The sequence below is a fragment of the Saimiri boliviensis genome, chromosome 2 (assembly GCF_048565385.1).
Source record: "Saimiri boliviensis isolate mSaiBol1 chromosome 2, mSaiBol1.pri, whole genome shotgun sequence".
In the NCBI taxonomy this organism is placed as follows: Eukaryota; Metazoa; Chordata; class Mammalia; order Primates; family Cebidae; genus Saimiri; species Saimiri boliviensis.
Genome location: NC_133450.1, coordinates 13,929,577 through 13,950,185, shown reverse-complemented (window position 1 = coordinate 13,950,185; position 20,609 = coordinate 13,929,577). Strand labels below are relative to the sequence as shown.

Genomic DNA, 20,609 nt, shown 5'->3' with positions numbered 1-20,609 from the left:
CGGGATGGGGAGAGGACAGTGGCCATGTGGAGAGGTCTGATGAACTACTAGAACTGAGCTGGGGCAAAAATTGACAGTCACAGGCACCGAGACGTTGGGTCATTGAAGCCACAAGCACTGCTGATTTATAGCTTGTATGTTACTTAAGATTAGATTTGACTATGACAGACAACAGGCCATGGTGTCAGAAGAGTTCATCAGAGTCTAAACCTCAGCTCTGGGGGAGTTAGGCCAAGAGAGCAGAGACACAAATTCATTTCTCTTGAATAAATTAAGTCTGGTGCTAGAGGCCATCTCTATCATGGCACTCCATGGTCATCTGGGACCCAGCCTCCTTCTCTCTTTCTTTTCTGTCATCTTAGCCCTTGACTTTTTTTTTTTTTTTTTTTTTTTGAGATGGAGTTTCGCTCTTGTTGCCCAGTCTGGAGTGCAATGGTGTGATCTTGGCTCACCACAACCTCCACCTCCCAGGTTCAAGCAATTCTCCTCCCTTGGCCTCCCGAGTAGCTGGGATTACAGACATACACCACCACACCCCGCTAATTTTGTATTTTTAATAGAGACGGGGTTTCTCCGTGTTGGTCAGGCTGGTCTGGAACTCCCAACCCTAGGTGATCTACCCGCCTCAGCATCTCAAAGTGCTGGGATTACAGGCGTGAGCCACCTCGCCCAGCTAGCCCTTGACTTTGACTACTGGGCCAATGAGGCGATTCAGCTGCAGCCCCTGCATATGTGTTCTCACCCGTGGGAAGCAAGAAGGGGGACTGGATGCATACCTTCCCTTGAAAGACACTTCCTGGAAGTTGTACTTCTGCCTCACTGCCAGAGTGGTCTTGCAGTTAGCTTCCTGGTGTTTTTTCCTGTTGACTGTGTGCCAGCTGAAAATAAAAAGTCTTATTACTAAAAAAGAAGGGGGAGAATGGAGCTACAGCAGTGTTTCTTAACTGGGGATGATGTTGCCTTCAGGGGCTATTTGTCAATGTCTGGAGATATTTTTGTTTGTCACGAATGAGGGCATTGCTACTGGCATTTAGTGAGTGGAGGCCAGAGATGCAGCTGAACACTCTACAAGGCACAGGAAAGCTCCCCCCCAACATCTTGGGGGCTACTCAACCAAAATATCAGTAGTGCTGAGGTTGAGAAACCCTGACCTAGGTGGACAATGTGTAGTCTCTTTGCCACAACCAGGACGGGGTGTAGAGTGAGTGGACTGGTCACCATAGATGTGCAAAGACACCTATCCCTGGCAGACCATCATGTCAGGAAGTTCAGCAGCAGCCCAGACCCAGGTTCTGGGGTTTTATCAGATTTGTCCTGACTTTGTGGGGCTCTTCGTTTTGTTCATATTTCTTTGTTTTAAAAATTATTTTTATTTTTTATATTTTAATTTTTTTTTTGAGACGGAGTTTCGCCCTTGTTACCCAGGCTGGAGTGCAATGGCGCGATCTCGGCTCACCGCAACCTCTGCCTCCTGGGCTCAGGCAATTCTCCTGCCTCAGCCTCCTGAGTAGCTGGGATTACAGGCACGTGCCACCATGCCCAGCTAATTTTTTGCACTTTTAGTAGAGACGGGGTTTCACCATGTTGACCAGGATGGTCTCGATCTCTCGATCTCGTGATCCACCCGCCTCGGCCTCCCAAAGTGCTGGGATTACAGGCTTGAGCCACTGCGCCCGGCGCTATATTTTAATTTTTTAAAATTAGAGACGGGGTCTCGCTGTGTTGCCCAGGCTGAAGTGCAGTGGCTATTCACAGGCGCGATCCCACTACTGATAAGCATGGGAGTTTTGACTTGCTCCGTTTTCGACCTGGGCGGGTTCACCCTTCCTTAGGCAACCTGGTGGTCCCCCACTCCCGGGAAGTCACCATATTGATGCTGAACTTAGTGCGGACACCCGATCAGCATAGCACACTACAGCCCAGAATTCCTGGGCTCAAGCGATCCTCCCACCTCAGCCTCCCGAGTAGCTGGGACTACAGGCACACACCACTGAGCCTGGCAAAAATTATTTTTATTTTTTGTAGGAATGGGGTCTCACTATTTTGTCCAGGCTGGGCCCTTGTTTTATTCATTTCTTGATGTTGAACTCTGAAAGAGAAACCCAGGTTGGAGCCTCAAGGGAAGAGGCTTAAGATACAGGCAGGCTGAGCTCAGTGGCTCATGCCTGTAATCCCAGCACTGCAGTAGGAGCATGTGAGGCCAGGAGTTTGAGACCAGCCTGGGCAACCTAACAAGACCCTATCTCTACAAAATATTACAAAATAATTAGCCAGGTGCAGTGGCATGTGCCTGTAGTTTAGCTACTCAGGACGCTGAAGTGAGGATCCCTTGAGTCCAGGAGTCCCAGGTAACAGTGAGCTATGATCATGCCAACACATTCCGGCCTTGACAACAAAGCAAGACTCTGTCTCAACAAACAAACAAACAAACAAACATATATGCATTTCTTTGCCCACTAGCCATACCCCTGAGTCGCAGGTAGGGGAAAGAGTCTTTTTTTTTTTTTGAAATAGAGTCTTGCTCTGTTGCCTCCTGAGTTCAAGTGATTCCCCTGCCTCAGCCTCTCGAGTAGCTGGGATTACAGGTGTGTGCCACCACACACAGCTAATTTTTTTCTTGTATTTTAGTAGAGATGGGGTTTCACCATGCTGGCCAGGATGGTTTTGATCTCCTGACTTTGTGATCCGTCCGTCTCAGCCTCCCAAAATGCTGGGATTACAGGCATGAGCCACCGTGCCTGGCCAGGAAAAGTATCTTACAGTCTTAGTAGCCAGGGCCAGGTTCCGATTCAGTCCCACACTTACAGTGTGACCCAATCAGGACTTCCCCTCAGCCTCCTGGCCACAAGCTGGGGCTGGGTGGCCAAGGTGAGGCCCTTGTGGTCTTGAATCCACAGAGATGCCAAGGCAACTTTGCCAGCTTTGCCCAAATTGCTGGGCTGGCCTTTATGTGCTTTCTCCCTCCCAAACAGCCTTCCAGCCTAGTCAGCTTTTCTGCGGCCCTCCCACCTCCATTTCCTTCCCAGCCTGTGGCCTTGGGTCTGAAGGGAAGCAGCCCTTCCCTAGCTGTGGCTAGTGCCAGGCCATGCTGAGGCTGAGGCCTGTGGGTCCCCAGAGTGCCCAGGGTGTGGTGTAGGTGAGAGTGTGCTGGTCAGTGGGATGGGGAAAGTATAAACAGTTCTGTCTCTGGGGAAGTCTAGGCAAGAGAAATAGCTCCCAAACCATTCTGAACATTTGGGGTCCCTGCTATGGGTAAGTAAACGTCTCCCCAGAACTAAACAGCCCCCTTTTCTACTCTAGCTATGAAAAGGTTCCCCATGAGAGGAATTTGTCTCAAAATCACCCCTCGGGCTTGGGCCAAGTTCAGCCCCTACAGTGGATCTGGGAGACAGGGTTCCATGAGCTCAGGATGCATCTTCCAGACTATTTCTGGAGGCCCAGAGGGACCTTGGAGTTTTTTGGCATTTTCAAATATCCAAGATAGTCAACAAGACTAGGTGGCAGATTGCACTGGATTGGTGCCACAGACCTCAGCTCTGTGAGCTTTGACAGGTTGCCTAACCTCTGCTCCTCAGTTACTGCATCAGTTAAACGAGGGGAATTGTGTCCGCCTGAGAGCTTGGAGGATTAAACAGGATCGTGCATGCGAGGCACCTGGACGACGCCTGCACAGTGCCCATGGGAGGCCCTTGGGAAGCAGCAGCTATTGTTATCATTGTATCATCACTCTGTTTCTCAGGAGCGCATTTTTTTTCTTTCTTTTATTTTTTTAGATGTCATTTCACTCTTGTGGCCCAGGCTGGAGCACAATGGCATGGTCTTGACTCACTGCAACCTCCACCTCCCAGGTTCAAGCCATCCTCCTGCCCCAGCCTCCTGAGTGAGGACAGCCTTTTCTACTCTTTTTCAGAAAGTTCCCCCTACAGCCGCCTCTTTCTGTAGCTCTGACTACAGAAAGTCTAAGGTGGAGGGACCCCAGTAACCTGCATTTTTATAGGTGGAGAGGCAAGGGAAGGGGCTTGCCTGAGGCCACACGTGGTGCCTGTGGCAGGGCATCAACAAGCCTGGATCCGCTGCAGCATTGTTCTCCCCACCCTCTTCCCATTCAGGAAACAAGGCCATTCCTGTCAATTTGTGCTCTTGTTCCCAGACACCAAAAGGCTGTTTTCCTTTTGTCCAGCTCAGCATTGATGCCTGCAATCAGGAAGCAGTGTGATGGGAAGTGTCCTGTCTGAAGTCTTCCTGTTGGGGGACGGCATCCTCACAGGACTGGGCTTCCTGAAATACAGCTGTGGCAGCAGCTTCAGGATTTGGCAGAACATTTAACATTATTATTATTATTTTTTTTTGAGACAGAGTCTCACTCTGTTGCCCAGGCTGGAGTGCAGTGGCGTGATCTCGGCTCATTGCAAACTCTGCCTCCCAGGTTCAAGCGATTCTCCTGCCTCAGCCTCCCAAGTAGCTGGGATTACAGGTGTGTGCCACCACGCCCAGCCAATTTTTGTATTTATTGTAGAGAAGATGTTTCGCCCTGTTGGCCAGACTGGTCTTGAACTCCTGACCTCAGGTAATCCACCCCGCCTTGGCCTCCCAAAGTGCTGGGATTACAGACATGAACCACCTTGCTTGGCCTAACATTATTTTGAAAAAGATCTAGTACTGAGAATAAGGTGAAGAAGGAGGAGAGATGGGGTAGATGTAAGGAAACAAACTTTTCCAGCAGAGAATAACTAGAGTTACTCTAGAAATGATAACTCAAGAAATAGAGCATGAGTGTGTAATTTGCAGTCAGGGAGAGGATTTACAGCAGTAAAAAATTATTCACTTTTTTTTTAGTTTCTTACACTACATGGATGTAAAAATCATTCACTATTAACATAGTTATTTCTGGGTAGTGATTCTGGAGGTGGGATAATTTAATTTTTAATTGGATACTTTTCTCTCTTTTTTTCTTTTTTCTTTGAGACAAGGTCTCTGTTGCCCAGGCTGGAGTGCAGTGCACCATCACGGCTCACTGCAGCCTCCACTTCCTGGGCTCAATCGATCCTCTCACATCAGCCTCCCTAAGTAGCTGGGACAATAGGCAAGTGCCACCATATCCAGCTAATTTATTGTATTTTTTGTAGAGGTGGAGTCTCACCATGTTGCCCAGGCTGGTCTTAAACTCCTGAGCTCAAGCAAGCTGCCCACTTGGGCTCCCAAAGTCCTGAGATTACAGGTGTGAGTGACCTTGCCCAACCAACAATTGCATCCTTTTCAGTACTCTTTGAATTATTATTATTTGCCATACACATATGTTACATCTACAATTTTTTTTTTTTTTTTTTTTTTTTTTTTGAGACAGAGTCTCACTCAGTCACCAGGCGCCAGGCTGGAGTGCAGTGGCACAATCTTGGCTCACTGCAACCTCCGCCTCTCGGGTTCAAGCGATTCTCCTGCCTCAGCCTCCCAAGTAGCTGGGACTACAGGTGCACGCCACCACGCCCAGCTAATTTTTGTATTTTTAGTAGAGATGGGGTTTCACCATGTTGTCCAGGATGGTCTCAATCTCTTGACCTCTTGATCCGCCCACCTCGGCCTCCCAAAGTGCTGGGATTACAGGCTTGAGCCACCTCACCCGGACATGTTACATCTATTAATAAAACAGTCAGTGCTGAGCTCGGAGGCAGGCAGGGACCACTTTTGTCTCTAGCCAAGTTGAATATGACCCTCCCAGGAAGTCCTTGGTCAGGCTAATAGGGAATTCTGTGTCAATCAGATTTCAGCTAGACCCTCCTGTTTCCTCAAGACCCAGTTAAGATTGGCTCAGGGCTGTAATCCCAGCACTTTGGGAGGCCAAGGTAGGCAGATCATCTGAACTCAAGAAGTTCAAGACTAGCCTGGGCAACATGGCAAGACCCTGTCTCTACTAAATATACAAAAAAAAAAAAAAAAAAAAGGTGTGGTGATGCGTACCTGTGGTCCAGCTATTCAGGAGACTGAGGTGGGTGGATCACCTGACTTGGCAGGGCCAGAGGCTGCCGTGAGTGGAGATCACACCACTGCACTTTAGCCTGGGTGACAGAATAAAACCCTGTCTTAAAAAAAGCCTGATGCAGTGGCTCATGCCTGTAATCTCAGCACTTTGGGAGGCCAAGACGGGTGGATCATGAGGTTAGGAGTTTGAGAGCAGCCTGACCAACATGAGGAAACCCTGTCTCTATTAAAAATAGCTGTAATTCAGGAGGCTGAGGCAGGAGAATTGCCTGAACCCAGGAGGTGGAGGTTGCGGTGAGCTGAGATCGCGCCATTGCACTCCAGCCTTGGTAACAAGAGTGAAAACTCCGTCTCAAAAAAAAAAAAAAAAAAAAAAAAAAAAATAGCTGTAATCTAATCCCAGCTACTTGGGAGGCTGAGGTAGGAGAATTGCTTGAACCAGGGAGGCAGAGGTTGCAGTGAGCCGAGACCGAGCCACTGCACTCCAACCTGGGTGACAGAGCAAGACTCTGTCTCAAAAAAATAAAAGGAGATTGCCTCCAGAAAATTTTTAAAAAGTGGCCCTGACTGTTCAATCAATGGAGATAGAAATTTGGTTACCCATATGGAAAAGAAAAAGAACTCTTTACATCAGACCATACACAAAAAATCAACTCTAGATGAATCAGTCACTCAGAGTTAAAGCTGGCCTATGCTTGTAATCTCAGAACTTTGGGAAGCTGAAGTGGGAGGATCACTTGAAGCCAGGAGTTCAAGACCAGCCAGGTAACAGCGTAAACTCTCATCTCTACAAGAAATACTGAAAATTAGCTGCGTGTGATGACTGTGCTTGTGGTCCTAGCTACTCAGGAGGCTGAGGGAGAATAACCTGAGCCTGGAAAGTTGAGGCTGCACTAAGCCATGATTGTTCCATTGCACTCCAGCCTGGGTGACAGAGCGAGTCCCTGTCTCAAAACAAAACAAAACAAAACAAAACAAAACAAAAGAACCCTCAAAAGCCCAGGCATGTGGTGTAAGCCTGCTGTCCTAGCTACTCGAAAGGTAAGGCAGGAGGATTACTTGAGTCTTCTGAGAGTTCGAGGCTACAGTAAGCTATGATCTCACCTGTGTACTCCAGCCTACATGACAGAGCAAACTGTTTAGAAATCAACTAACAAAAAGATAATACAATAGGAAAATGAACAAAAGATATGAATAGACATTTCACTGAAGAGAAAACATGTCTGGCTAATAAACATGAAGACATGTTCAACCTCCTTAACATTCAGAGAAATGCAGATAAACCCCAGAGTGAATATTATTCTACATCCATTTGGTTGGCAAAAGTTAAACACTTGGGGCTGGGTGTGGTGGCTCACGCCTGTAATCCCAGCATTTTGGGAGGCTGAGGCGGGTGAGTCACCTGAGGTCAAGAATTGAGACTAGCCTGGCCAACATGGTGAAACCCTGTCTTTACTAAAAATACAAAAATTGGGCCGAGCGCGGTGGCTCACACCTATAATCCTAGCACTTTGGGAGGCCGAGGCGGGTGGATCGCGAGGTCAAGAGATCGAGACCATCTTGGTCAGCAAGGTGAAACCCCGTCTCTACTAAAAACACAAAAATTAGCCGGGCATGGTGGTGCACACCTGTAGTCCCAGCTACTCAGGAGGCTGAGGCAGGAGAATTGCCTGAACCCAGGAGGCGGAGGTTGCGGTGAGCCGAGATCGCGCCATTGCACTCCAGCCTGGGTAACAAGAGCGAAACTCCGTCTCAAAAACAAAACAAAACAAAAAAAAAATTAGCTTGGCATGGTGGTGTGCAGCTACTCAGGAGGCTGAGGAAGAAGAACTGCTTCAACGCGAGAGACAGAGGTTGCAGTGAGCCGAGATCGTGCCACTGCACTCCAGCCTGGGCAACAGAGCAAGACTCCATCTAAAAAAGAAAATTCGACATATTCTTTTCAAGCTGAACATACATCTAACCAGAGTGGTTGAGTGACTTGCCCGAGGTTATAGGTAGTGCGTTTCAGAGGTGGGATTTGAACCAAACTGACTGGTACCAAAGAAGGACAGAGGACACTGATGAAACACTACCAGACATTGGGGCAACTGCTGGCCAGGGCTGGAATATTCTGTGATCCCACAGGGGAAAACAAAGTGAAATATCTGAAAACACCACAAACATAGACACATTATCACAGCCTCACTGGTAGAAAGGGAACTTCCCAGGCTTCTGGCCCTGCCACAGTGTGAGTTCTGGAATGATGACTGTGGGTGCACTGCCCTCCCTCCCTTCCTTTAGCCACTGTACAGAGTGACACCCACAGGTCTCCAGCATGTGAATCTCTTCTACAAGAGTCAGCCCAGTTAGAAGACAGACACATTGGGACCTAGATACGTGCTGGGCTGGGTGGCAGTGCCATGGCTGGGCACCTCCCTCCCCAACATAAATGTAGGCATTCCTGTGTCTTGTGAGCCCATGAATCCTCATAAGACCCTGCTGAGTTGGGAATTACGGCAGAGCCCACAGAAGATCAGTGACTTCCCATGGGCATACAACTTGGGTGTGGCAGAGCAGGGTGTGGAATCCAAGCCTTCTGGTACTAAACCCTGCATGATTGTAGCAGGTCACACTCCAGGTTCCCAAGCCAAGCAAGCATTTGAAAATGTCTTCCCATGGCTGGGCATGGTGGCTCATGCCTGTAATCCTAGCACTTTGGGTGGCTGAGACGGGTGGAGCATTTGAGGTCAGGAGTTCGAGACCAGCCTGGCCAACATGGTGAAACCCCATCTCTACTAAAAAGAAAAAAGAAAAAAAAAATGAGCCAGACATGGTGGTGCGTGACTGTATTCCCAGCTACTCAGGAGGCTAAGGCATGAGAATTGCTTGAACCCAGGAGGCGGAGGTTGCAGTGAGCTGAGATAGTGCCACTCCACTCCAGCCTGGGTGACAGAGTGAAACCCTGACTCAAAAAAAAAAAAAAAAAAAAGCTCCCTATGAGCCACAGGCTCTGCCCTGTAGTGGGGTGTCCGCCTGCCCTGGCTTTCTTCTTCAGAAACAGATGTTTCATCCTCCCGTTGTTCTCTTGGCTCCACAATTGTTGCTAAGACAAACTGGGTGAATCACATCTAAAGCAGAAGCAAGTCTGCATGAACCCCAATACTTCCCCAGTCAATTTCCCATGTTGGGTTTAGAAGGGTCATTTCAAACTCCCACCATATTCAAGACAAGACTCTGCCTGCAAGGCCACATCTTGGGATGTGGTTTAGGGGAAGAGGTAGGAATCTCTGGCCAAATGGCTCTCCTTGTCTGCTGGAAACCCCACCACCAAAGCCATTCCTTTGTATCATTTTCCCAGAGGGATCTTTTTTTTTCTTTCTTTTGAGACCGAGTTTTGCTCTAGTTGTCCAGGCTGGTGTGCAGTGGCGTGATCTTGGCTCACCGAAACCTGGGTGGGTTCAAGTGATTCGCCTGCCTTTGCCTCCTGAGTAGCTGAGATTACAGGCATGTGTCACCACACCCGGATAATTTGTATATTTTTAGTAGAGATGGGGTTTCTCCATGTTGGTCAGGCTGGTCTGGAACTCCCGACCACATGTGATCTGCCTGCCTCAGCCTCCCAAAGTGCTGGGATTATAGGCGTGAGCCACCAAGACCAGCCCAGAGGGATCTTGATAATTGAGAAACACCAAACAACTTGCCAACCATGAGTCCCAAATCACAGCTATGAAAGTGCTTTACAGTTTGTAAAGTGATTTCATAGGGAAAAATGAGTTTGTTCCTCATAACAACTATGAAAGTTAGGGCAGCAGTTTAAATGTGTCCATGGAATAGATGAGGACACTGACTGAGGCCCAGAGAGACAGAGGAATTCCATAGCCAATCAGAGCCCATACTTGAATACAGGTCATTCCATTTACCCCTGATAACTGGGAATTGCCTTGGGAGCAGATGCTGATGGAACACAGAACAGGCAGATTTTGATAGGAAGGCAGATGGATGAGGGGGAAAGGTTCTGAAGAAGAAGGTGGATGGCAGAGCTTGGCCAGAGGAGAGCAGGAGTCCCCAGGGCATCAAGGATCTGGGCAGGGGAAAGGGTGGCCTGGCAGCAGGGAGATGTGGAGGCTGAGCTCTGGGAGCCAGAGCCTGAGTTCTCTTCAGGCCCTGTCCTGAAGCCTGAGGGACTGAAGTGGACTTCTCCCCTAGGCTCGGTCTGCCCTTTCCTCTCTGAGGGCCTGCCAGCAGTCCTGGGAGGCGCTCAGGGCATCTTGTGAGCCTGTCAGCACTGACCTTGTCATGAGGATCATGACTCCTTCTCATGCGACCTCAGATGAGTCAGGAGGGGAAGCAGGCAAGAAGGGCTTCCGGGGGGATTCCCAGGATGCAGACAGCTTGGGGCCCTAGGGGAAAGAGCCTGAGGCTCTTCAAGGCTGGGCTGTGAAGCCACCCTCCTCCTAGGGTCAAGGCACAGTCAAAAAATCCTCAAACCTAATTCGATTTCTCATCTGCCAAGTGGCAGCAGTGTGGCATTGGGGCATAAAGGCTGCTGACAGTGGGGAAAGGCCTGGCCCAGTGCCAAGCAAGCTGTAGGTGGCCATAGAAGAATGAGCAGCATAACCACAGCAAGACCCCCAGGGCACAGAGACACCACTTTATCAAGACTACTACCTGCCAGGCACTTTATTTATTGGTAAATGTAATTGAATTTCGAAAACTACAAAATCTGGATACAATTGGATTGTTGTATTTGCTGTAATTGCTGGATATAATTACACATACATGCTATAAGAGAACTAGACCTAGAGTTCTTAATCTGGTATCTAAGGGAACCCTAAAGACCAAAGGATAGAGTTCAAGGAATCTAAAAATTTGGAAAAAAAAAAATACATCTTTATTTTCACTAATTTCTACCTGAATTTTAGCATCTCTTCAATGATGAATGTAGGCAACAAACCACAGCAGTATTAGCAGGACTCGTGATGATGTCACTAACAATTACAGATATTTTCAAATCATATTACAGTTTTTGAAGGTATTTCAAAATATGGTTTACACTTACCACATTTCAAAATTACAGCAGTTATTGGACCTATTGTTAGCTCTTGATCTTTTTTTTTGAGACAGAGTTTTGCTCTTGTTACTCAGGCTGGAGTAAAATGGCGCGATCTTGGTTCACCGCAACCTCCGCCTCCTGGGTTCAGGCAATTCTCCTGCCTCAGCCTCCTGAGCTGGGATTACAGGCACGCACCACCATGCCCATTTAATTTTTTCTTTGTATTTTTAGTAGAGACGGGGTTTCACCATGTTGACCAGGATGGTCTCGATCTCTTGACCTCGTGATCCACCCGCCTCGGCCTCCCAAAATGCTGGGATTACAGGCTTGAGCCACCGCGCCCAGCCCTAGCTCTTGATCTTTCATGCATTAATTAGGAAGCACTATCTAGTACTATGTCAAAAATTTATTTTTTTTAATTGTTTTATGACCACTGGTTTCTTTGTAAGCCTATGCTAGTTTATTTTGTGCATTTCAGAACATTATTCTGAGAAGGGGTATGCAAGTTTTACCAGATGACAAAGGAGGCCACGGCATACACAAAAGAGATTAAGAACTCTGATCTAGGTCTTCCCAGCAGTATCTTAGGACATACTGACATTTAAAAAATGGATTCTGGCTGGGTGCGATGGCTTAAACCTATAATCCCATCACTTTGGGCGGCCAAGGCAGACAGATTGCTTTAGCCCAGGAGTTTGAGACCAGTCTGGGCAACATGGCAAAACCTTATCTCTCCAAGAATTATAAAAGATTAGCTAGGCATAGTGGTATGTACCTGTAGTCCCAGTTACTCAGGAGACTGGGGTGAGAGGATTGCCTTGAGCTCATGAAGTTGAGGCTGCAGTGAGCCATGATCATCCCACCGCACTCCAGCCTGGGTGACAGAGTGAGACCCTGACACACAAAAAAAGGATTCTGATTTTTTTTTTTTTTTAATGAGACAGAGTCTCACTCTGTCGCCCAGGATGGAGTGCAGTGGCATGATCTTGGCTCACTGCAACCTCCACCTCCCAGGTTCAAGCGATTCTCCTGCCTCAGCCTCCTGAGTAGCTGGGACTACAGGCGCCTGCCACCATGCCTAGCTAATTTGTGTATTTTTAGTAGAGATGGGGTTTCATCATATTGGCCAGGCTAGTCTCAAAGTCCTGAACTTGTGATCTGCCTGTCTTGACCTCCCAAAGTGCTAGGATTATAGGCATAAGCCAACACGCCCAGCAGGGTTCTGATTTTTTTTTAAAGACCATTTCCCAGTCATATCAGAAAGTTGAGTGCTGATCTGATTATTTCACTTAATTGCATAGAATTCAACTCTGTGACATCCCTGGACAATGAGTAATCCACAACTCCTCAGTTGAAAAGCATTCCCTTCCAAGAGGCATGTACATTGTTTAACTTAAAACCTGCATGCTTTTCTTCATACTTAAGTCTAATAATCATAATTAGACAATGTCATAAGAAGAATGGTTAAAGGACTATTCTGGCCAAGGGCCTTTTGGCTAGAAAAAAAAGCTGGCAGTAGAGGGCTCGGGGAGAGGACACAAGACAGCGGTCTTGTTTTTACGAAGGGCAGCCCTTACATTCCTGTGTGCAGATCTGGAAACCTGACAAGGACTCATGGTTGGAATCAGGGCTCCAGGCGAATGTCCATATAGCCTCTCTTCTCTCTTTCAGCCTCTTCTGGGGCCCTGGGTCCTCCTGCTGGCTCCCCTCCCTCCTATGGAGATGTGCTCTGGGAGAAAAGCCAAGAGAAAGGAGCTGCTGGTGAGGACAGCTTTGGCTGACCCAAAGCGGAGCTGGCTGAGATGCTGGCCAGGGCACTGTCCACATGTGTGGTTGAGGACCCATCACCACGCCCACCTGAGTCTCAGTCTCCTTGGCTATAAAATGGGTACAATGATATCTGCTCTTAGTTGGCAGGGACTAAATGAGGTGGTAAATGAGAAAATACTTGTGGTACAAGGTCAGAAGGATCAAAAACTCACTCACACTTAGGTGCAGGTGACCAATAATGCTTCAAGGGTAGCTTGAGTAATAAGATGGGCTGGGCGGCCCCAAGGGCTAGTGTAGTAAGGGGGCTGCAGGTAGATGGAGCCCCCTCCAAACCCTTCCCCCACCACAGGGTTCCTCCTGACAGGCAAGACACTGCCCCACAGGCCCTTTGTGTCAGGCTTTAGAGTGGGTGCACTTGACCTCCATAATGGCTTCCCCTTCTGGAGCTGACCCCAGACTGCAGGGTCAGCTGGCAAGAGCCCTGACTGGGTTCTGTGACCTCTTTCAGTCCCTGGGTCCAAGAAGCTGGCTGGCTGCCAGGCCTGATGCTCAGCTGCATGGTACTGGCCCTCTTGGCCAGGCCTGGAGGCCCAAAAGGGAAGGCCCCAGAGTATAGCTGCCTCCTCAGGGAGCCCCAGAGTCTCCCTCCTGTCAGACAATGGCTCCTCAGACAATGAGCAAGGCTGAAACTGAGCGTGACAGAAGAGAATAGGAACCGGGACCTAAAACAAGGAGCTAAAACTGAGAGAGAAAGGGTACCCATGCAGGCCAAGTGGGGAGCTTCAAGACCTCCTCAGAGCTGACTGCAGGTGTCCAGGGGCTGCAGCTCACACTTCTGAGCCCCCTGCAGGGCTGCCCTTCCTCCTTCTGACACACATACATACACACCATGGCCCAGTGTTGCGTGACCCCTAGAACAGTGGTCCCCAACCTTTTTGGCACCAGAGACTGGTTTCTACTTTTTCCATGGACCTGGAGGTCGGGGCGGGGTATGGCTTCCTCAGGCATTCGATTCTCCTAAGGAGTGCACAGGCCTGCCGCAGTGTCGCATGCCTATAATGCCAGCACTTTGGGAGGCTGAGGTCAAGAGAGTGAGACCATCCTGGCCAACATGGTGCAACCCTTTCTCTACTAAAAATACAAAAATTAGCCGGGTGTGGTGGTGTATGCCTGTAATCCCAGCTACTCGGGAGGCTGAGGCAGAATTGCTTGAACCTGGGAGGCAGAGGCTGCGGTGAGCCAAGATCGTACCATTGCACTCCAGCCTGGGCAACAAGAGCAAAACTCCATCTCAAAAAAAAAGGAGTGCATAAAACCTAGATCCCTCACAAGTGCAGTTCACAATAGGGTTCCCAATCCTAAGAAAATCTAAGACAGCTGCTGATCTGACAGGAGGCGGAGCTCAGGCAGTAATGATCACTAGCTGGACACTTATCTCCTGCTGTGCGGCACGGGGTTTGGGGACCCCTGCCCTAGAAGGACCAGATAGGAGGGGCCATCTCAGGAATCACCCTGTGTTTGCAAACCAAGGTGGCCAGAGGTTCCTATTTATTACCGCTGACCAAGGGGCTTCCAGTACTGTTTCTAAAGTTTCCAACATTCAGCATCACTTTCCAGATTTTTGCTATTTAAACTATTATCCACTTAATATTTTTCTTTAAATAAACTCCTTTTAAAACTTAGCCTAGTCATGTCCAGATATGGTAGCTGATGTCTATAATCCCAGCACTTTGGGAGGCCAAGGTGGGTGGATTGCTTGAGCTCAGGAGTTTGAGACCAACCTGGGCAACATGGCAAAACCCAGTCTCTAACAAAAATTCAAAAATTAACTGGGCGTGGTGGTGCATGCCTGTGGTCCCAGCTACTTGGGAGACTGAAGTAGGAGGATCGCTGGAGCCTGGGAAGTTGAGGCTGCAGTGAGCTGTGATTGCACCATTGCACTCCAGCCTAGGTGACAGAACAAGGCCGTCTCAATAATAATAATAATAACAATAATAATAAAGAAATAAAGAGGTCAGATGTGGTGGCTCACCCCTGAATCTCAGTACTTTGGGAGGCCAAGGAGGGCAGATCACTTGAGGTCAGGAGTTTGAGACCACTCTGGTCAACATGGCAAAACCCCATCTCTACTAAAAATATAAAAATTAGCTGGGCATGGTGGCAAACACCTGTAATTCCAGCTACTTAGGAGGTTGAGCAGGAGAATCGCTTAAACCCTGAGGTTGCAGTGAGCAATCTTGTGCCTAGGTGACAGAGCAAGACTCTGTTTCAAAAAATAAAAATATGCTTGGGAAAATGCTGACACAAAAAATAAAAATAAGTAAAAAAACAAAAAACTTAGCCTGGTCACAGGGCATAATTTCTGTGAAATCATGAATTTGATGAGTTAATTATTTTTGTCCTCACTTATATTTGGATCAATATATTATTAAATAATGATAATTATTTTATTTTATTTTTTTGAGGTGGAGTTTCATTCTTGTTACCCAGGCTGGAGTGCAATGGCGCAATCTCAGCCCACCACAACCTCCGCCGCCTGGGTTCAGGCAATTCTCCTGCCTCAACCTCCTGAGTGGCTGGGATTACAGGCATGCGCCACCATGCCCAGCTCATGTTTTATATTTTTAGTAGAGACGGGGTTTCACCATGTTGACCAGGATGGTCTCGATCTCTTGACCTCGTGATCCACCCACCTCGGCCTCCCAAAGTGCTGGGATTACAGGCTTGAGCCACTGCGCCCAGCCGATAATAATTTTATTTTAAAAAATTTTATGTATTTATTTATTAGAGACAGGAGCTTGCTCTGTTGCCAGAGCTGGTGTGCAATGGTGCAATCATAGTTTACTGCAGCCTTGAACTCCTGAGCTCAAGCAATTCTCTCACATCAGCCTCCCAAGTAGCTGGGACTACAGGCATACCCCACCATACCCAGCTAAGTTTTAAAATACTTTTGTAGAGATAAGGTCCTGATCTCAAGCAATCCTTCTGCTTGGCTTCCCCAAAGTGTTGGGATTATAGGTGTGAGTCACCATGCTGGGCCGTAATAATAACTTTAAAACCAATTCATCCACATACCACCTAAACTCACCTTGTGGATTGTGTATTTTTTTTTTCAATTAGAAATTTGTGTTTAAAAAAAAATTTTTTTTTAAGACAGTTTCCCTCAGTCGCCTAGGCCGGAGTGCAGTGGCATGATCTCAGCAAACTGAAACCTCTGCCTCCCGGGTTCAATCAATTCTCCTGCCTCAGCCTCCTGAGTAGCTACGATTACAGGCATGTGCCACCATGCCCGGCTAATTTTTGTATTTTTAGTAGAAATGGGGTTTCACTATGTTGGCCAGGCTGGTCTCGAACTCCTGACCTCAGGTGATCTACCCACCTTGGCCTCCCAAAGTGCTGGGATTACAGGCATGAGCCACTGTGCCCACCCTAATTTTTAAATTTTTTAATGGGGTCTCTCTATGTTGCTCAGGCTGGCCTTGATCTCCTGGGCTTGAGCAATTCTGCCTTAGCCTCCCAAGTAGCTGAGACCACAGGCATGGGCTACTGTAGTCTGGCTCTAGGTTTTTAAATTCATCTTGTGGTCCACGTTTTGGAAAACTATTCAGTGGAGAGAATGAAGATTTTTAAGATTGTACCATATAGGTCTCACTACTTTCTAGCTGTGTTAACCTTGAGAAAGTAATTTACCTCTCTGGGCTTCAATTTTCTCTTCTGTAAAATGAGATCCTTTCACAGCTGTGGTGGGAATGGGAGTGAGTACTGGGGATGGCCCTGGCCATGGTAGCTTTCCTCCTCTGGGATCATCCCTCCATCCCAGCAGAGTAACTTTGCCTGGAAGCCTGTTCTCCCTAGCTTTCTTCCTAACCACAGGGAGCAATTGCATTTCAGAGTTATCTAACTCTAAAGCCATGCTGGGAGGAGGTGAGTACTTCTTTGCTAACTGTCCTGGAGTTGACCAAGCCCAGGGCGAAGTGCCTCCTAGTGTCCAGCCTAAGTCCCCTTGCTGCAGTGTCAGCTCCTGCTCTTGTGTTCTGTCCTCAGTGGATATGGGAATTAGTTAGAGACCCTCCTCAGAGGGGCAGCCTGATGATGTGGAAAGGCTTTTAGGATGCTGGGTTCAATCCTGGCACTGCCACTGTGTTGCTTTACGCCCTTGAGTAAATAGTCAGTGACTCTCTCTGGGTGTGGGTTTGCTCATCTGTAAAATGAGGAGGCCTGTTTTGACTGTGAACCCAGCCCACTTCCCCTCTCCCACTGCAGATGGGATGGGTAGAAGGGGCAGGGGCTCCTGCCTTTTCCTATTGAGCAACTAATTTGTGTTTCTCTTCTGGTCAAGAATGTGGGAACTGGGAGGGAGTGGGGCAGTGTGGGATGGTGGAGAAGGGGAAGTTGCTGATGAAAGTGGGAGACTGGCTGCCACTAAGCCCTTCCCCACTGGAAACTCCATCCCTGTCCCCTCCCCTAGACAATCTCAGGAAAGGGTCTAGGTGTTTCCACAGTGGTCTGGGAAGAGCTAGACCAACGTAGGGTGGGTGACATGCCTGGTTTCTCCCTCTGGAGAGTGCACTCTGGATACTAATCCGAGTCTCCAAAAAGGAGGAAGGGTCAGGGGTCATTTGGTCTCATCTTCCCTCCTGCTTTTAGAGAAAGGAAACCAGAGACCTATGGTGACTTGCTTAAGTCATGCAGCGAGTTGACAGCACAGTGGGACATGAACTTGGAGTCCTGAATGTGCAGTCCCGACCCTGCTCTCTGTACTGCTCAGGAAAGACATTCTTCCTGCTCTGCCTTCCCACTTCTCCTCACAGGGAGATCTAGAGCATCTGTGAAGAAATGCTCTAATTGATTCTTAACAGGAAGTGAGGGCTTTTTCACTTTGAGTTGAAAACCACAGCAGCTACACAAACACACACACACACACACACACACACACACACACACACACACACAGTGTTATAGTTTAAATATCTGTCCCCTTTGAAACTCAAGTTGAAACTTAATCTCCAGTGTGGCAGTAGTGAAAGGTGGGACCTTGAAGAGGTGATTGGGTCATGAGGACTCTGCCCTCATGAATAGATTAATTCATTCATGGATTAATGGATTAATGGGTTCATGGATTAATGGGTTATCTCGGGAATGGGGCTATTGGCTTTATGAGAAGAGGAAGAGAGATCGGAGCTAACATGCTCAGCCTCCTTACCATGTGATGCCCTGCCGGGCCTCAGGACTGTGCAGAGTTACCACCAGCAAGAAGCACCTCACAAGGTGCAGTCCTTCAACCTTGGACGTCTCAGCCTCCACCACTGTAAAAAAGAATTCCTTTTCTTTATAAATACCCAGATTTAGGTATTCTGCTACAAATAACAGAAAACAGACGAAGACACACACACCCGAAGTTTGTACACAACCATGTGCACACAGTCACCTGCCCATACTCCTACACATTCAGGCACCCAGCTGGGAACACAGTGTGCATTTCTCTCTACTCATTTGGAGGGAGATACTCATTTGGAAGCTTCCAGCTTGTGCCCTCTGACCTGCCTTACATGTTGATAGCAAAGGATGGATTTGAGGGGGAGGAGCAGAGGCCCGGATACCAGGCAGGTGTCTCCTCCAATGGCTGCACTGCAGGGATTCAATGGGCTGCAAAGGCCTCCACCTCCTAGGCTGGGCCTCATGGCTGAGACCCATCAGTTTCGGGCCTAGAGAGGCCACTCTCCGTCCAACAGGGCTGACTGACAGGGAAACCACCCATGTGTCATTGGGGCCCAATCCCGAGTAGCTGGGATTACAGGTGCCCACCACCACGCCTGGCTAATTTGTTTTGCATTTTTAGTAGGGACAGGGTTTCACCATGTTGGTGAGGCTGGTCTCAAACTCCTGACCTCAGGTGATCTGCCCACCTCGGCCTCCCAAAGCTCTGGGATTACAGGCATGAGCCACCACACCAAGCCAGACAAAAGTTCGTTGCATCAATGTCTTGCCCGTCACATCCACCCAGCCTTCCTCACCTCTCCTTCTTCTTGGTGCCCTGGCTGTGGCCACAGCACTTGCCTAGGAGGAGGCCTGTGCTGGCGCAGAAGGAACTCTGTGAAGGAGTCAGGGCCCCCAGCTCGGCTCCCGTGAGTCTGCTGTGTGGCCTCAGGCCAGTCACCTCCCCTCTCCTGGCCTGGGTTTCCACACCCGCACATGGGTACAGTAACCTGAGCTGCCTCATCTCTGACATGAGGGCCAAATGAGAAAAGGTGAGAAGCTGGTAGCAAACCAGTTAAAAAAAAAAAAAAAAAAAAAGGCCTTCAGCGGCCGGGAGCGGTGGCTCACGCCTGTAGTCCCAGCATTTTGGGAGGCCGAGGTGGGCGGATCACCGGAGGTCAGGGGGTCGCAACCAGCCTCACCAACATGGTGAAACCCTCTCCCCACTAAAAATTAAAAAAAAATTAGCCCAGTGAGGTGGCGTGAGCCTGTAATCCCGCTAATCTGGAGGCTGAGGTGGGAGAATCGCTTGAATCTGGGAGGCAGAGGTTGCAGCGAGCCGAGACCGGCCATTGCTCTCCAACCTGGGCAACAGAGCGAGACCCTGTCTAAAAAAAAAAAGCCTTCGGCGCTGAAGCCGGGGAGGAAACCGCTGGTGAATCTATTGCGGAGAACGGCCCAGGGGACCCGCTTTTGAAGAGGGACCCAGGGGGCTGCGTAGGGGGAAACTGCCTTCCTCTTCCCTCAGTGGAAAGGGCTGCGCTCATGTCGCTGTAAGCCGAATCTATTTTTATGTAGTACAACTGCGACGATGACAGGGCCTCTTCCTGACGGGGAAGGGTGGGGAGGAGACCTGAGTCATCAGCGGGGCGGCTGGTCCCACAGGCTGACACAGGCGGCGTGTGGAAACCAGGCCCGAGCCCGGCCTTCCGCAGGTAGAGGCCCCGGAGACGGGAAGGGGCCGACCACCTGCTTCCGAGCCGTTCTCGGGCTCGGCCAGCCATTGGGCTGGCAGCCTGTCAATCAGAGTTGATCTTCCAATGAGCTGTGAGCGGGTCCTCCTTGGAGGAATTCGAGGAGACTGGAAAGGGGGCTCCGCGCGCGCTTTCGTCTCAGTGCGGCCTGGCTGGCTGCACCCGCCGGGCTCTGCTGTGCGCTCCACGCTGTGTTTAAAAGCCCTACTTGTGCCATTTTATTGAACTCTTTCTGCCCCTCAGGTAGAGACAATTTACCTCCATTTTCTAGATAGGGCACTGGGGGCACGGCGAGGGGACTGGCGGACTGGAGCCCCGCTGCACTCCTGACGGGGGCAACAGGAAGAATGAATATGCTCTTTACTGGAAGGGCAGGCAAAGCCTTCCCCTAGGAGGTGACATTTGAGCCGGGCCCTAAACAATGAACAGGATTTAGCTGTCTCGTGGAGGGGGAGAGGGAAGGGCACGTGAGCCGAAGGGAGGCAGCGTGGGCAAAGGCAGGGGGGTATGCCTGGCTCGTTTGGGGGTGTCGAGTAGGTCGGGGGGCTGGGCGGGGCGGGGCCGCGGGGCATAGGTAGGGGAGGGCCTGGCATGATAGGCTAAGGGGTGTGGGCTCCTTGGTGTTCCCCCAGAGCTGTGTGGGCCCTGGGTATCCTCCCAGAGGTGTGGCCCTGCAGAGAGAGGGGAGGGAGCCCCCACGGGGAGGCGAGCAGAAGGGGTGGCCTGTCAGTGGGTTTCCTGCCCCGGAGCTTGAGCTCAGCCAGTGGCTGCCGTGCCCCGCCGCCACCCTCCTCTGCTGCCTCCTTCGGGCGCCAGCGTTTTTCTTTTTTTTTTCTTTTTTTTTTTTTTTTTGAGATGGAGTTTCGCTCTTGTTACCC

At 49.3% G+C, this 20,609-nt stretch overlaps 1 long non-coding RNA gene across 2 annotated transcripts; it reads right to left on the bottom strand.

Moving 5' to 3' along the window:
- Positions 1-628: 628 nt before the first annotated feature.
- Positions 629-19,712, bottom strand: LOC141583483 (uncharacterized). Of its 2 annotated transcripts, none has more exons than XR_012516111.1 (3): positions 18,796-19,712; positions 17,985-18,087; positions 629-878 (listed from the first exon to the last, which is right to left on the bottom strand). It is a non-coding gene; the product is annotated as an uncharacterized LOC141583483 (long non-coding RNA). The 2 variants fall into 2 exon arrangements; XR_012516112.1 differs by lacking the exon at positions 629-878 and adding an exon at positions 12,007-12,740.
- Between the last annotated feature and the right edge of the window lie 897 nt (positions 19,713-20,609).